The sequence below is a fragment of the Drosophila suzukii genome, unplaced genomic scaffold (assembly GCF_043229965.1).
Source record: "Drosophila suzukii unplaced genomic scaffold, CBGP_Dsuzu_IsoJpt1.0 scf_6, whole genome shotgun sequence".
NCBI lineage: Eukaryota > Metazoa > Arthropoda > Insecta > Diptera > Drosophilidae > Drosophila > Drosophila suzukii.
Genome location: NW_027255938.1, coordinates 1,523 through 20,562, shown reverse-complemented (window position 1 = coordinate 20,562; position 19,040 = coordinate 1,523).

The window sequence follows — 19,040 nt, the reverse complement described above, 5'->3', positions numbered from 1 at the left end:
AAGATGGCGAAGTAAATTATTAATTGCCGTTGTCGGATTTAATCGGACTAGGACTTTGTACAAATCGTACAGACAGTCAAACGAATTATATTTTCGAGTGGCTGACTGCAGACCGGCAATTAACAAGATGAAAAAGCTTTACTTGTTTCAAGATCGGCTCGAATGGATCAAAATGTACGTCGGGGGTAGCGGGGTACCGTTGGCGCTGATAGCTGGCGTGGGAGGCGGCGGCGGGAACTGGCGGCGTCGGCGGGAACTGCTGCGCTGGGCTTCGGCGTTTTGCAGCTGCTGCGGCTTCAATCTGTAAGCTGCAGGGGAGAAATTACAAGATACGCGAAGTGCACCGTTGACCGAAAGAAATTACAATTGTTTACTTGTACAAAATAGGCGGGGGAGCTACCGCGGTTTATTCTTATGAGTGCCAAAATCGAACTGCTTAAATCTAAGCTGAAATCCGCGCTCCAAAGCGCAGCAGAGACTTCACGGAGGGGAGCTGGGAACAAAGCGGGAGAGCGGGAGAGCGAAAGAGCGGTGCAATTGGATAGCGGTGCCGGGGTCCAGATTCGCCGGACAGTGGGCCTGAGCAAAAAGTAATACGCTAAACCAGATTTTGCGGGACTTCCAAAAAATTAATATTTAATTTTGTTTGTCAGTTTGTCCCAAAACGTTATTTGACAGCCCTGAAAATTCCAGACGATGATAACAGCTCAATAAAAGAAGCATTAGTCCTACCACTTTTGGAAAGAGAAAACAGTTATAGATAGCCAAATTGCACCCGTAACTTCTGAACTACTAAAGCTACAGGCTTGTGCTATATGTTGATTGATTGGTATTTTAAAATATTTTTTCGCCTTTCTTTGTCTAAATACCAAGGTTAAAAAATTATGGGCAAAAGTTTTTTTATTCAAATTTTTTCAGCTTTTTTTCTGCGTTGTAGTAAAAAGTTACGTTTTAAGGTTATTAACCACGTTTACCAGTTCAAAACATCTAATACTGCCTGAGAGTTTAACTTTTTTTCGTATCAAAACTTTAAATAAATGTCTTGAGAATTTTAGATAATGATAAACAGCTTTATATAAAAATCTGTAGCTCTACCATTTTTGGAAAATCTCGCTGGATAGGCGGGAAAACAGGTATAAATAGCTCAATTTCGTTCACCCGCAACTTGTGAATTTGTAAAGCTACATGCGTGTGCTTAATGTCGTTAGAAAGGTAATCCGAAATACATTGTACTCCTTTCTAACATGATTTGTCTTAATACCATCTTTTCTTTTAAGTTTTTTTTTTATATATTTTAAAAACAATTTCGACTTAAACTTTTAACTGTATAGCCCTTAAGATTCCTTAACTTTGGACATTATTGAATTTAGTACGTACGTACGTAGTACGCGCGTATCCAAACGCTAGTTTAGGGTTATGGAATAGTTTAGAAACTTGAAACTTTGGGAAAGTAGATTATTCAATATACCTGTGTTTTTCTCATTCGACACGCTTTATCAAAATCGTACAGCTAAACATTTTATTTTGTTAATGGCCAAAATCTAATTATGAAATGTGAACTTTTAAAATCTTTAGTGGGAGAACAAATCATCATAGACTACTTTTTCGTTTTAAAGTTGCAGTTTAACCAAAATTTGAAATAAATAAAAAACATTTTGGCAGGGTTTTTTGTTTTGTCGCCCCATAGTACGCTGGTCCGACGACGGCCTTGTTTTTCAAATTATTTGGCTGATCAACGCTCGTCGCGAGTGCAGTTCTGTTGTTCGTCGATGTACCCATTGCATTCAATACAAGCCAGGGTTATATTAGCAAATTGAAGGTAATCTACCGTCTGATCGCATTCTAAGCAATCGGCCATTCCGAGTTAGCGGAGATGATCTTTTCGGCTTAATTAGAGTATCATTAGGAATCCGCTGCAGTTTTTATCTGCTTTCCGACAAAATCCGTTCCTATGGAACTTCAAAGGGCCCTACGTCCAACTCATATCTACTTTGTCTCTGCCTATTCATCAGTCGCCGTGAGCCTCTCGAAAAGTTGTTCTGTGACAGCGCATCCAAATTTCGTGGGTTCGGCAATAATGCTTCTGGAGGTCAAGGCTAGTCTCGCAGAGAAGATGGAAACGTACAGCACCCTCAACGGAGCCCACCACTTAACATTTTGTGTTTATACCCCGAAGGGAGCCCCACTTTGGGGTCTTGTAAGAAGCGGCTATGAAGTCCGCTAAATACATCCTTATCAACGCTTTATTAAAGAAAGACGAAGTTCAGATTGTGGCGAAGATTTTTATAATTCATATACTATTGCGACACTGATAGCTGTGACGCCTGCTGGAATTGCTAATCAAACACCCTTAACGACACGGCGCTAAGCAGCATTTTTTTGTTCAAGATCATGTTAACCAACTCTGTTAAACTGCTATGTTAAGCACCCCTGAGTTTTGTTAGCTTTTTCCCCCCTAATGGCGAATTGAAATAGATAAACACTTGTTACGTGGGCATATTAGTGCCCGAGTCCTTACAGGGACTTGGGCCGAGGGGGAGGCGTCCGATATTCTGGCACTATTTGTCGGCATAAGCTAAGTCGATCTTGGTAAGCCTCTCTCCTCTTCAACATAACGAGAATAAATATTAAAAGTGCCTGGAAAATAATATTAGTCATAAAGTTCGTCAGTCGTCAGTCCACACTGCCCCACAAGCTTTGCTGTCGCTTGATCGTAATACGATCGGGCTGTGTTTGGGCCATTTTCCCTCCCCTTCACACATTCGTGTGCCAATGGATCGTCGCGGGCCGCGCAATACGATCCCCTATTGTCAAGGTTGTCCGTCAAAAGTTATGTCATTGTTCTTGACCTACTCCACTCCTCGCGTCAGCACACCCCCTTTGTTAGAGTTCTAGCACACCATGGTTTTCAATTCTTTTTCACATTATAAATTTATTAAATAATATATATCTGCGTCTGTTGATTAATCTAATTTAATTGACAATTATTCTGTTAGCGGAGAGTATCGAATTTATCACCTATGAAGGTGCACACGTCAGCAAAATACTGACTATTCACGACCACAAACGTCGCTCAGAGGGCTCTTGCAATTGTCATATAACTACAAGGCTGATACTCGCCGCTGAAAAAGTTTATAGTAGTCTATAAAACTGTAGGATACTGCACGTATATGTATGTTTATATGAAAGGAACTTACCCCCTCTTTAAATCCTGGGCGATGAGATCTCGACGCTCCAGATCCTGGGCTTTGGGAAAATATTATGTTGGATATGTATATATGTCGTAGATTAGTTGGCCAATTAAAGTTATAACAACTGTTAGCTTTGATTTGTCTTTCGCTTCCCATTCGTTTTCATGTATGTCCTTCTGTGCTGTTCCTTTGGCTGTTCAAATAGAGGCAATAGTTTCTGTGGTCAACGTTAGTCTGTGCACTGGTGTGAGCGAGATAGAAGGATGCAGGTGTCCGCATCAAAAAGGAATAACGAGAAGTTCTCATTAGTGTGTGTATTGGAATGCGAGAACGAGAGTAGAAGAAAGTAGCGAGTGACGCTGGCGAAAAAGGAAAAGGGGACGCAAGCTGTAAGGGAAAGCATTCGTATTTGAAGAGCCAAACTGAAAAGATGCCACGCGCCAGAAAACGTTTCCGTTTGGAGCAGCACGAAGAGCAGCCTGAAGTAGAGGAAGGTTCTAGTGATTCCTCGACAGGGGAAGGTTCTAGTGATTCCTCGACATCAGAAGTGGGATTGCCCAGGCCTCAAACCGAAAGCGAAAATAATCTGAAGCTGCTTTTGGAATCACAAAACCGTACTGTCTTGGAACTTATAAAAGCAGTACAGCGCGCCCCGAAGGACGCAGTTACCGTTGTACTTCCGAACTTTAATCCTGATCGTGCAAGCGCGGATGCAGTATCATGGAGTGCAACGGTGGATTACATTCTTTCCGAAAACAGTCTAAAAGGCAGCGCTCTCGTGATGGCTCTCAGTCGGTCCTTGCAAGGAAGCGCGTCTTGTTGGCTTGCACAAACGGTCTACCCTGGAATCACATGGACGCAGTTCAGAGAACTGTTTTTGCTGTATTTCGCCGGAACGGAGACCTTGGCTGCAACTGTGTTGAATTTGCTGAATGGTCGCCCAACAGAGGGAGAATCTATGTCGCTGTATGGAAGCAGAGTTGTAACATCCCTGATGTCCAGGTGGAAGTCCCTGACGGTAGAGCAAATTGCCGTTTCTGTTGCTTTGGCACACGTGGCTGGATTGGACAAGCGATTGCGACGCTTGGCTAGTTACTACAGAAGTCAATTCTCGAAACGAGTTGCAACAGGAGTTGAAAGCCTTTTCTTTTGATGCTGGACCGAGCCGCGGTACTGGCGACGTCTTGTCGGCCCCGACTAATAAGAAAACAAGACCATTCTTCAATATCAGATGTCACAAATGTGGAAAAGAGGGTCACAAGAAGGCGGAGTGTCGCTCGTCTGGTGTGCCCCCGCGACATAGTCAACTAGCTAATCAACGTTCTGGACATAACGGAGGAAGAGATCGCTCGACTCTAGTCTGCTTTAAGTGTGGAATGGAAGGGCATGTGGCTACTGTGTGCCCGGATCGTCAGGAACGCGCAATGACGGTCAAGAGGGATTATGTTAAAGATGTCAACCTGTGTACCGTACTTGAGCCCCTTGGAACTTTTCAACAATTTGGTGAGTCGTTCTAATTTTGTTTTGACTCAGGAGCCGAGTGCTCATCAAGGAAGCCGTCTCGCTAAAGCTGTCTGGATCTAGAATAAATAACGTAGTAATTTTAAGAGGTATTGGTAGTAATACGGTTTATAGCACCCTACAGATATTGGCTAAGGTTTTGATCTGTGATCATTCCTTCGAAGTTCTTTTTCATGCAGTTCAAGATAGTTATATCAAGTATGATGCTTTGATTGGGAGAGAAATTTTGAGCCAGGGAATCGGTGTAACAATTACATCTAATTCACTTTCAATGTTTAATGAAAAAACTGTATTGCCTGTCTTGACTTCAGACTGTGTTCCCGATTTGGCCAATGTTGATACCGATCTAAGTGGTTTAGATAAAGATAGGCTAACATCAATGCTTCAAAATTACTCTGGTTCGTTTATAAGTGGTATTCCACAAAGTCGCGTAACTACGGGGCAGCTAGAGATTCGACTGATTGATCCAAACAAAACAGTTCAGAGACGACCTTACAGATTGAGCGTGGAAGAAAAAGAACAAGTGCGACTGTCTATTAAACAGCTGTTGGATGAGAACATTATAAGACCAAGTTCCTCCCCCTTTGCAAGCCCGATGCTTCTTGTTAAGAAGAAAAATGGAACTGACCGTCTCTGTGTTGATTATAGGGAACTGAATTCGAACACTATTTCTGACAAGTATCCGTTGCCACTTATTTCGGACCAGATAGGTAGACTAAGTGGTGCTAAGTTTTTCACCTGCATAGATATGGCAAGCGGATTTCACCAAATCCCAATTCATCCGAATTTGATCGAACGAACAGCGTTCGTTACTCCGGACGGACAGTATGAGTTTGTTGCCATACCATTTGGGTTAAAGAATGCCCCTTCCGTATTTCAACGAGCTATAAATTGTGCTTTAGGTGATCTTGTTCATTCGTATGTAGTAGTCTACATGGACGACGTTATGGTAGTAGCAGGTACCATAGACGAAGCTTTAGAAAGACTTGAGGTAGTTTTGCAAACCCTAACTAAAGCCGGATTTTCTTTTAATATCACCAAATGCTCATTTCTTAAATCCTGTGTTGAATATTTGGGGTTTGAAGTTAAGGCAGGTGAAATAAGACCTAATCCAAGAAAAATAAAAGCATTGACTGATCTGCCACCCCCACAGTCTGTGACCCAGCTGAGACAGTTTATTGGTCTCGTTTCTTATTTTAGACAATTTGTCCCTCAGTTCTCACAATTGTTGAAACCTCTGTAAGCTTTAACTTCCAAAAGCATATCGTTTGAGTGGAACCCGGATTACGAGCAAGTACGACAAAGAGTAATTTTTATCTTCACCAATGAACCCGTGCTCACTATATTCGACCCACTTTTTCCGATTGAGCTTCACACCGACGCAAGTGCTGATGGTTATGGGGCCATTTTATTGCACAGGATCGAGAACAAGCCTCGAGTGATCGAGTATTTCAGCAAAAGGACTTCCCCCGCCGAATCACGCTACCACTCATACGAGTTGGAAACGCTCGCAGTATATGTCTCCATGAAGTATTTCCGTCATTACTTGCATGGTCGTCAATTTACGGTGTATACGGACTGTAATTCGCTCAAAGCTTCCAAAACCAAAGCCGAGTTAACTCCTAGAGTGCAAAGGTGGTGGTCGTATATGCAGGTTTTTAAGTTCGATATTGAGTATAGACCAGGTAATCGAATGGCTCATGTAGACTTTCTCTCTCGAAACCCAGTGTTGGAAGATCGTAAAAATTCAAAAGGTATAACCGAAAAGCGTATAAACTTGACAGAGATTACCGACAACTGGTTGCTGGCAGAGCAGCAAAGAGATGAAGAAACATCATCTATCGTGTCCAAATTGCGGAATGAAGAACTTCCTGAGGATATAGCGAAAACCTTTGAGTTACGTGGTGGTACTCTATATAGCAAAATTCAAAGACATGGGAAATCTCACTGTCTTCCTATTATTCCAAAGCCCTTTAGGTGGTCTGCTGTTAACAACGTTCACGAGGCAATTATGCATCTCGGTTGGGAAAAGACCCTTGCAAAAATGTATGAGTACTATTGGTTTGACAAAATGTCAAAGTATGTCCGTAAATTCGTTGACAATTGCATTACCTGTAGGTTATCTAAGCCTCCGACTGGCAAGGTACAAGCTGAATTGCATCCCATTCCGAAAGTGAGCGTCCCGTTTCATACAGTTCATATTGATATCACAGGGAAGCTTAGTGGTAAAAATGACCAAAAGGAATATATAATCGTTCAAATAGATGCATTTTCTAAGTTCGTCCATTTGTTTCACACCACTAGACTAGACTCTGAAAGCTGCATCAAATCAGTGAAGTCTTTAGTATCGATTTTTGGGGTTCCTTCCCGTTTGATAGCTGATCAGGGACGTAGCTTTGCAAGTACTGTGTTTCGTGACTTTTGCTCAGCGCAAAAGATAGATTTACATTTGATCGCAACTGGCGCCAGCCGGGCCAATGGCCAGGTCGAACGAGTGATGAGTACTCTTAAATCTATGCTAACTGCGGTTGAAACGGGCAAGGGATCTTGGCAGGACGCTTTGTATGAAATTCAACTGGCTCTTAATTGCACTCCTAATCGGGTAACGAAAGTTAGTCCAATAGAGTTACTAATTGGAAAAGAAGCTAGACCATTTGGTCTTGTACCCGTTGCTGAAAACGAAAGTGTAGTTGATGTAAATCTAATCAGAAATATAGCTAAGCACAATATGGAACAAAATTCCAAATATGACAAATTAAGATTCGATCGGAATAAAGCCACTATTGTTAAGCATAAAGTTGGGGATCATGTCTTACTCAAGAATGAGGAGCGACACCAGACAAAACTAGACCCCAAGTTTAAAGGCCCATTTTTAGTTGTTGAGCTATTACCAGGCGATCGATATAAATTAAAAGCGTTAAAGGGCAATCGAACTTACAAATATTCTCACGAATTTTTACGAAAAATGCCTGAGAAGGGGATTACCAGAGAGCATGACGAGGCGGTCATGGATGAAGATGATGTTGATCAAGCCGGTGATGGCTGCGATGATTTATGAAACAAGAAAATGTAAATGATAACCGTGTGCTATGTGTTGGCCGGTTGGTCAATCGATCTGTTTATAGTCGAGACAGCTGTGTGCTATGTTGGCCGGTTGGTTGGGACAGGACTTAAATTGTTAAGTAAAATGAAAACTCTTAATGTGATTGCTTATTGGAGAAGCAAATGAAAATGGAAAATGAATATTGTTTGAATTGATGGTAGTCCGGATCTCAAGGCTTAAAATAATAAAAATATTGTCCTTTGTTAACGTATGAGGAAGTGTAAGTTCGATCTGCTAGTTAAGAATTAAGAATTCTGTATAACTTTTGAATTTAAAAGAATAATGTTATTGAGAAAAAAAAATGTTAAGAAAGCAAAAATGCTAAGTTTGATTTGTTATTCACAGATTAATAGTTTATAAGGCTTTTGATTAATGAAAATATAGTTGTTTTGCTTTAACTTCAAGGTACATAATGTAGCAGGAATGCTACGTCGTAGTATGTATGTATGTGTATGTTATTGTATTCCTTCTAGATCATTCGTGTAAGTTCTAAGAATAAGTTGTTGTTGTTGTACGATGCCGCTCACTGTTCTCTAACTCTCTCTCTCAATCTCATCGCTCTCACACTCTCTCAATGAATCGGGGGTTGATGCGGATCGTGAGCTGAGAGCGAGGGCAGTTGAACGCCGACCGTGATCCTGAACAGACGAAATTATAAAATAAAGACTAGAAGTACATATATATGTGTGTTGGTGTTTAACTTTGGGGGAATATATCATACCCCTACAAAATCAGAAGTGGGCCGATCACGAGCCAATTAATTAAATTGTTAGTAAAAAGAAAATCAAAATGGATTTAAACAACGAGTCGATTGAACAATTAAAAAGGTGGTTGAGTGTATTGAAGTTATCAACAACCGGAACAAAGAGACAATTGATCTTGCGATTAAATAATATACCGAAGGAAATTCGGGAAAAGTTTGACGAAATGGCGAGACAAAAAGGAAACAAAGACGGCGACAAAAGTAAAGGCGAAGACAGCGGCGACGAGAATTTCGAAGGCGGCGGAACTATCCAGAAAGAAGGCGGCGACAAAAGTAACGGCAAAGACGGCGGCATCCAGAATTACGACGAAGAAGGCGGCGACAAAAGTAACGGCAAAGACGGCGGCATCCAGAATTACGACGAAGAAGGCGGCGACAAAAGTAACGGCAAAGACGGCGGCATCCAGAATTACGACGAAGAAGACGGTGACAAAATTAACGGCAAAGACGGCGGCATCCGGAGTTACGACGAAGAAGACGGCGAAATAAACGGCGAAGATGGTGAAAGGAATGACGAAGTTGCTGGCAGCATTCTCAGAATTAGAGGCAAACGGAACGAAAACTATACAGAAGACGACATGCACGACCAGGCTGGAGAGAATTCTAGGAACGCAAAAAGCAGCGAACGTAAAGTGAAAAATGGCAACGTTGCGGTGGTGGAAAACTTTAACGAGAGCATCGGCGTCTCGTTGAATATGGCAACACAGGTGTTGAGAGATTTTGCTGGCGAGTCGTGTGCCTGCAAATGGACTACTCAAATGCATAATATCGCGAAGATTTATGGAATAGGTGGAAAATTCGAGAAAATGCTAATGGTGAGCAAAATTAAAGGAAAAGCTTATGAGTGGCTGCACGCAAATTCAGACCGCGTGTTGCTACCGTTGGATGGCTTGACTGCAGAGCTGATTTCAACGTTTGGCGGAAAATCATCGAAGTTGGAGAGAAGACGCAAATTCGAAGGTCGCAAATGGAAACAAAGCGAAACTTTTGGGAGTTATATCGACGACAAGATAATGCTTGCTCAGGGTATTAATATTGAGGCTGATGAAATGTTGAGCTGCATCATCGAAGGAATTCCCAATCAAGGGTTACGTAATCAGGCGCATATTCAATGCTTTGTGGATATTGGGCACATTAAGAGAGCGTTTGCGGATGTAAGCTTGCCAAAATCGTATGGAGTTGGCAGGCCGACGACATCAACGGGTCCCAAGGACGGCAAGAAGACTCGCTGTTTCAATTGCAATGCAAAAGGGCATTGGGCGTACGAGTGCAGGAAGTCGAAGCGGGAGAAAGGATCGTGCTATGCGTGCGGTAAGAGGGGACATTTTGTTGCGAAATGTTTGAACAATAAAAACATGAACGAGGGCGAAAATAATTATGTAAGATATGTTGAAATTAATTTTGTAGACGAATCAAATACCAGGTTAATTGCAGAATGCCTCATAGATACGGGAAGTCCGATTTCATTTATCAAAATATCCAAAGTACCCAAAGACATTTCAAAATTACCAGTTTTAAGTTCATATTACGGTTTAAACAAAAGTTACCTAAAAACGCATGGAAAAGTATTATGTTATGTTATGAAAAATTTAGATAAAATACATTTTAATTTAGTTATTGTGGCAAACGAATCTATGAGTCATGATGTAATCTTGGGACGAGATTTTATGGATGCTTGTAATCTAAATTTAAGCCTTGACACTTTGAAAATGGTTACAGTTGAGAATATTGAAAATCCTTCTGAAGTTAGTGATGAAAAGCAGATAGTTAGCGATGAAGTTAGTGATGAAAAGCAGATAGTTAGCGATGAAGTTAGTGATGAAAAGCAGATAGTTAGCGATGAAGTTAGTGATGAAAAGCAGATAGTTAGCGATGAAGTTAGTGATGAAAAGCAAATAATTAGCGATGGTGTTAGTAATGTTAGGGATAAGAATACAATTTTTAGCGATGTTAATCATGGAATTAGGGACAGCAGGGAAACAATTAAAGAAATTTTTAGTAAAATCAGAAATGAAGAAGAAGTTACGAATAAAAATTATATTGAGCCGGAAATAAATCTAGTGGAAAAGGAATTATTTAATATAAATTTAACGGATGAAAGTGTTGAATACAAAGTCGGTGATCATGTGAATTATAATGTTAGGTGTCAGTTCGTTAAGATGGTAGAAAGTTGTTATGTAAATAAAGAAAGGCCAAAGGAACCGGAGGTTAGATGCGAAATGAAATTAAGATTAGAGGATTCAAAACCATTCAGTTGTTCGCCCAGACGTTTAGCTTACACAGAGAAAGAAAAATTACAGGTGATATTAGACGAATACCTAAGTGAAGGAATTATAAGGCCAAGTGAATCTGAGTATGCATCTCCAATAGTGTTAGTTAAAAAGAAGTCAGGCGACTTACGACTATGTGTAGATTACCGAAAACTTAACAAGACTATGGTGAAAGATAATTATCCGTTACCTTTGATTGACGATTTATTAGATACATTAGTAAATAAAACAATATTTTCGAAATTAGATTTAAAGCATGGCTACTTTCATGTGTTTATGGATAGTGAATCGATAAAATATACCTCATTTATGACGCCTTTAGGACAATTTGAGTTTATGCGGATGCCAATGGGGCTGAAGAATGCACCAGCGGTGTTTCAACGATTTATCAATAAGATTTTTGCAGACATGATAAGGGATGGTAAGGTAGTTATATACATGGACGATATCATGATTGCGAGTAAAGAAATGCAAGAACATTTAAGTGTTCTTAGAGAAGTTTTTGATCGATTAGCAAGGAACAAACTAGAATTAAGAATGGACAAGTGTGAGTTTCTACAAGCAAGTGTACAATACTTAGGATTTTTGGTAACTAGCAAAGGAATACAGGCTAATGACAAAGGAATAGAAGCTGTTCGAGATTTTCCCGTTCCAGACAAAGTACACGGTGTTAGAAGCTTTCTGGGTTTGTGTTCGTATTTTAGAAGGTTCATTAAAGATTTTTCGATGATCGCTAAACCTCTATATGAATTGTTAAAAAAGGATAAAGAATTTGTATTTGAAGAAAAGGAATTACAATGTTTTGAAATGCTTAAGAAAAAGTTGGTGGAAGCTCCAGTGTTAGGATTATATTATTACAAGGACGAGGTAGAATTGCATACAGACGCCAGTGCACAAGGTTTTGGAGCAGTTTTGCTTCAAAGAAAAGAGGATAAAAAGCTGCATCCAATATTTTATTTTTCGAAAGCAACAACAAAAGACGAAGCAAAGTATCATAGTTTTGAACTGGAAACGTTAGCAATAATTTACGCTCTTAGAAGATTTAGAATTTATGTGCAGGGTAGACGATTTAGAATAGTCACAGATTGTAACTCACTGACGTTGACGTTAAATAGAATTGAGTTAAACCCCCGTATTGCACGGTGGGCATTAGAATTGCTAGAATATGACTTTGAATTAGTCCACAAATCGGGGAAACTTATGCAACATGTTGACGCGTTAAGTAGAAATACAAACATAATGGTAGTTGAAACGAATAGCTTTGAAGATAATTTAATTATTTGTCAAGCGAAAGATGAAAAATTAAAAGAGGTTAGAAAAAAGTTAGAAAATGAGGAAGATAAAATGTTTGAGATGAGGAATGGAGTTATATATAGAAAGTCGAATAATGGAAAGCTGTTATTTTGTGTTCCAGAAGAAATGGAGGAAAAGATATTATACAAATATCACAATGAATTAGGTCATTTAGGAAGAGATAAAGTTATGGATGCTATTGCTAGGACGTATTGGTTTTCGAATTTGAAAGAGAAAGTGGTTAGACATATTGAAAATTGTATAAGATGTGTAGCATATTCGCCAAAGTCAGGGAAAGGGGAAGGACTGTTGCACAGTATACCAAAAGGAAATGTGCCATTCGAAATTATACATATTGATCATTATGGACCGGTTGATAATGGAAGAGCAAAGAAACATCTCTTTGTGGTTATAGACGGATTTACCAAATATGTTAGGCTATATGCAACAAAAACGACGAACACAAAGGAAGTTATTATAGCATTGAAAGACTATTTCAGGTCTTACAGCAGACCAACTTGTATAGTTTCGGATAGGGGAAGCTGTTTTACGTCGGAAGATTTTGGAAAATTTATGGAAGAATGTAATATTAAACATGTCAAAATTGCGACTGGGTCACCTCAAGCCAATGGACAAGTAGAAAGGATTAATAGAATTGTCGGACCAATGATAGCTAAATTAGCAGATCCAGAAGAGAAAATGCATTGGGACACAGTTGTGGAAGATGTTGAGTTTTCATTGAACAACACGAAGCAAAGAAGCATAGCACAAATGCCAAGTAAAATCGAGCAGAAAGGTAAAGTTATTGATGAATTGAGACAAAAGTTAGAAGAATTAGATAATGTTAGTGATGTTAGAGATTTAGACAAAATTAGAAAAGATGGTTCAGAAGCGCAAAGAAAATTACAAAAAGACAACGAACAGAGATATAATGAAAAAAGGACAAAGAGTTCGGAGTACAAAGTGGGAGACTACATTATGGTAAAGAATTTTGATAGCTCAGTAGGAGTCGCAAGAAAGCTAATACCTAAACACAAGGGCCCTTATGTTATAGATAAAGTTTTGAGAAATGATAGATACTTGATAAAAGATGTTGAAGGTTTTCAATTATCGCGTTGCCCTTATCAAGGTGTCTGGAGTAGCCAAAATATTAAGCATTGGATTGGAAAACGAAAGTAAAGTTGTAAATATATCAAAGAATTTGTAAATAAAAAACTAAATTATAGAAACTAAGATAAATATAAGCCGAAATCAATTGTAAATTAACACAAGATCAGGGGATCTTAAAATGTCAGGACGGCCGAATTGTAGCAGGAATGCTACGTCGTAGTATGTATGTATGTGTATGTTATTGTATTCCTTCTAGATCATTCGTGTAAGTTCTAAGAATAAGTTGTTGTTGTTGTACGATGCCGCTCACTGTTCTCTAACTCTCTCTCTCAATCTCATCGCTCTCACACTCTCTCAATGAATCGGGGGTTGATGCGGATCGTGAGCTGAGAGCGAGGGCAGTTGAACGCCGACCGTGATCCTGAACAGACGAAATTATAAAATAAAGACTAGAAGTACATATATATGTGTGTTGGTGTTTAACTTTGGGGGAATATATCATACCCCTACAATAATTAGTTCTATTTAATGGTAGTTGAAACGAATAGCTTTGAAGATAATTTAATTATTTGTCAAGCGAAAGATGAAAAATTAAAAGAGGTTAGAAAAAAGTTAGAAAATGAGGAAGATAAAATGTTTGAGATGAGGAATGGAGTTATATATAGAAAGTCGAATAATGGAAAGCTGTTATTTTGTGTTCCAGAAGAAATGGAGGAAAAGATATTATACAAATATCACAATGAATTAGGTCATTTAGGAAGAGATAAAGTTATGGATGCTATTGCTAGGACGTATTGGTTTTCGAATTTGAAAGAGAAAGTGGTTAGACATATTGAAAATTGTATAAGATGTGTAGCATATTCGCCAAAGTCAGGGAAAGGGGAAGGACTGTTGCACAGTATACCAAAAGGAAATGTGCCATTCGAAATTATACATATTGATCATTATGGACCGGTTGATAATGGAAGAGCAAAGAAACATCTCTTTGTGGTTATAGACGGATTTACCAAATATGTTAGGCTATATGCAACAAAAACGACGAACACAAAGGAAGTTATTATAGCATTGAAAGACTATTTCAGGTCTTACAGCAGACCAACTTGTATAGTTTCGGATAGGGGAAGCTGTTTTACGTCGGAAGATTTTGGAAAATTTATGGAAGAATGTAATATTAAACATGTCAAAATTGCGACTGGGTCACCTCAAGCCAATGGACAAGTAGAAAGGATTAATAGAATTGTCGGACCAATGATAGCTAAATTAGCAGATCCAGAAGAGAAAATGCATTGGGACACAGTTGTGGAAGATGTTGAGTTTTCATTGAACAACACGAAGCAAAGAAGCATAGCACAAATGCCAAGTAAAATCGAGCAGAAAGGTAAAGTTATTGATGAATTGAGACAAAAGTTAGAAGAATTAGATAATGTTAGTGATGTTAGAGATTTAGACAAAATTAGAAAAGATGGTTCAGAAGCGCAAAGAAAATTACAAAAAGACAACGAACAGAGATATAATGAAAAAAGGACAAAGAGTTCGGAGTACAAAGTGGGAGACTACATTATGGTAAAGAATTTTGATAGCTCAGTAGGAGTCGCAAGAAAGCTAATACCTAAACACAAGGGCCCTTATGTTATAGATAAAGTTTTGAGAAATGATAGATACTTGATAAAAGATGTTGAAGGTTTTCAATTATCGCGTTGCCCTTATCAAGGTGTCTGGAGTAGCCAAAATATTAAGCATTGGATTGGAAAACGAAAGTAAAGTTGTAAATATATCAAAGAATTTGTAAATAAAAAACTAAATTATAGAAACTAAGATAAATATAAGCCGAAATCAATTGTAAATTAACACAAGATCAGGGGATCTTAAAATGTCAGGACGGCCGAATTGTAGCAGGAATGCTACGTCGTAGTATGTATGTATGTGTATGTTATTGTATTCCTTCTAGATCATTCGTGTAAGTTCTAAGAATAAGTTGTTGTTGTTGTACGATGCCGCTCACTGTTCTCTAACTCTCTCTCTCAATCTCATCGCTCTCACACTCTCTCAATGAATCGGGGGTTGATGCGGATCGTGAGCTGAGAGCGAGGGCAGTTGAACGCCGACCGTGATCCTGAACAGACGAAATTATAAAATAAAGACTAGAAGTACATATATATGTGTGTTGGTGTTTAACTTTGGGGGAATATATCATACCCCTACAATAATTAGTTCTATTTATTATTGGGAGATAATATTTTGTAATGTTTAAAAGTTGGAAACACACGAGGACATGTGAAAGTCAGGATGGCCGTGTCGTAGATTAGTTGGCCAATTAAAGTTATAACAACTGTTAGCTTTGATTTGTCTTTCGCTTCCCATTCGTTTTCATGTATGTCCTTCTGTGCTGTTCCTTTGGCTGTTCAAATAGAGGCAATAGTTTCTGTGGTCAACGTTAGTCTGTGCACTGGTGTGAGCGAGTTAGAAGGATGCAGGTGTCCGCATCAGAAAGGAATAACGAGAAGTTCTCATTAGTGTGTGTACTGGAATGCGAGAACGAGAGTAGAAGAAAGTAGCGAGTGACGCTGGCGAAAAAGGAAAAGGGGACGCAAGCTGTAAGGGAAAGCATTCGTATTTGAAGAGCCAAACTGAAAAGATGCCACGCGCCAGAAAACTTTTCCGTTTGGAGCAGCACGAAGAGCAGCCTGAAGCAGAGGAAGGTTCTAGTGATTCCTCGACAGGGGAAGGTTCTAGTGATTCCTCGACATATATATAAATATAAGTGCACTAAAATACGACTGCTCTTAAGAATACCAATTCACTTAAACACAATTTATATATAAGTTAACAACAGAGGTCTGGCAGCCCACCTAATAAATAGAAGAGGGCTGACCGGCCGGCTTCACCTTCCCCCCGCCGCGATGCCGACTCAGCGCGGCAACATGCGCCGGCCGGGCGCTGACCTACCTGCCCCCCGCACCCCGTGCCGAGTCAGCACAACGACATCCGCTGGCCTGGCTCGGGAACGCTGACCGCTCACCGTGCAAGTGGAGCACGGTGAGAACTGCAAGGTCGGCAAAACTTCAGCCGGCCGCTGACGCTGACGCCGCCGTCGACGCCGGACTCACGAGGCTCTGGCAGGTGTCGGCGCAGAAGACTGGGGCAAAGCCAATTGGACCGGCGAATCAACACGACTTGTCAGCTTAAGTTTATTAAATAAAGAGTAATTATAACGTATACAAAAGGCCAAAGCTATTGATTGGGAGGAACTATAACACATACAAAGGCCAACGCTATCGATTGGGAAGAACGAGCTACGCTTGGGACTGCACAAGTACACTGGAATGTCTAGGTATTAAGTCGGCCCTTCCCGGGGACATACGAGGCCCCTCGGGAAGGACTTAACTTATATATTATGCCAGTGGGAGATTCGTCCTCTCTAATTGTTTATCATAATTCGCACTTTGTCTATTGATTCGGTGGGTTTAAATATATTTCAATGCATGTTTGAATGCTTGATTTTCACTTGTTATCCAATTGTATTATTTGAGGATATTGGTGCTTGGTTATGCATGAGTTCACTTTAGCTTTGGTTGGCTCGATTAACACTTTTATATTGCATCACTACTTTCTCCGACGTATGCTATTGGTCGCTACGCTCTGAACGGATGGTTCCTACAGCTGAACAAATTTTAAGAGCATGGGGATCACGGATACCGCGTCCAAAAACATCGCAGTATGTCGGATGTCGTCCTTATTGTTGATCTTCTCCACGTTCTTTGATGACAATAGCGGCGCTGGGTCTACACAAGATTATTTCGAGCTGCAATTGTGTTCTGGCTGGTCCTGGTGGCAGAAGACTCCATGGACGACTGCCCCAGGGAAAGTCGCCTTCCCTCGGAGCTGCCGGCTTCCGTCAGCAAGACACCCAAATGGATTCTCCTCTTTCTCTATTTGTCTAAGGTCTTTTATGCCAGACTAGAGCTTTTACTTGGCTGCGGGTATGGATCGGATAAACTAGGTGTTCCCACCTAGAATTACTGTTTCTTGATATCTGCTATCTTGGGAGTCAACGGCCGGCTGCTGTTGGTTACCAATAGGTCGATAGTGGCCGTTGTTCTGGCCACGCGACACCAGAGAATCGCCGAATTGCTTTTTCTTCTGCCTTTAGCAGTATGAGTCTGGTTAGTCACATGCACCCCTCCCCTTGGCTAAAGATTCGTCGTTGTTTCTCTATGTGAATCTTTCTATGTGGAGGGCGAACGTAACACACTTGGAATAAAACTACAACAACATCGTGTCGGTCTAATTTCTAAACTGTAAATTCCTTTGTTGCCAAAAAGTTGTTATCATTTAACCTAAAAAAGTGTTGCCACGCACTCTCAGGAACACAAACCTCCAACCAACCTTAAGAAAGTGTCCATATGAACACCTATAGTACCATATATTGAAGTCGCGTGTGGGTCGCGCTTTACAATATTGCTGTGCTGCTAGTATATCCCCATCTCGCCTTTGCTAAAATATCACATTTGTTGTTCTTATTTGTATGCAGCTCTAAATTGGACTCAAGAATCATACTCGATACCATTTTTACTGCAGCTGTAATGAATGACCCAAATTTTAACTTTTATATACAGTATTGATTATTTTTTATTGATCCAGGTACTAAATTATAGAGGGATTTTTGAGCCAAAAAATGCCGTAGAATAACCAATCATAAATTACAAACAAGGGAGAATGCTATAGTCGAGTACCTTGACTATCAGATACCCGTTACTCAGCTAAAGGGACCAAAGGAAAATGGAGATATGAAATGCGAGATTGAAATGCGTCACCTACCCGCGATCTCAATATATGGTTATGTGGCGTTATGGGCGTTAGAGAAGGCGGGGCAAACTTTTTTTGGGGTCAATCGATAGGGATTGACGAAACCAATACATTTCCGTTAAAATTTTGTGTTTAGCATGAAAATTGTGGGTGCCAGAGGCTTGGGCGGCTTGTGGACGTTACAGTGGGCGTAACATATTTGCGTAACAAACTTGCGCTGCGTACAAGGCTAAGGAATTGAAATCTGAGATCCCATTTGTCTATCCTTGATAGTTTCCAAGACTTAGATACTATTTTTTGAAGTTTGTTTGTGGGCGTTAAAGTGGGAGTGGTAAACTTTTTTTTGAGTTAATCGATAGGTATTGATGAGATCAATATTTTTCAGTCAAAATGTTATTCTAGCACCAAAACTGTAGGAGCCACAGTTTTGGGCGGCTTGTGGGCGTTAGAGTGGGCGCGGCACATTTCTGAAACAAACTTGCGCTGCGCAGGAATCTCAGGAATCTGCATGCCCAATCCCAGTATTGTAGCTCTTATAGTTTCCGAGATCTTAGCGTTCATACGGACAGACGGAGAGACGGACTTGGCTAGATCGACTCGGCTGGTGATCCTGATCAAGAATATATATACTTTTTGTGCCTGTTACACGCTTTCCGACGAATCTAGTATACCCTTTTACTCTACGGGTATAAAAATATATTTTTGGTGTTTTTTAACATATAACCTCCTAAGCTTGAAAATTGGGGATATCATTTTGTGTATTTTTAAGAATTTCGAATTATTGGGTTGGCAAGAAAGTCATGTCGTTTTTTTTCAATATTTTCAAAGATGATTTATTTATATCAGGACTTATAATTAATCAATTATGTATTGGCCGTTTTGTTCGACCACTAATGACCATCTCTCGGGCAGCTGCATAATTCCGCGCTCGAAGAACTTTTGGTCTTTTCCAGCAAAGAATCGAGACAAGTGGTTTTCGACAG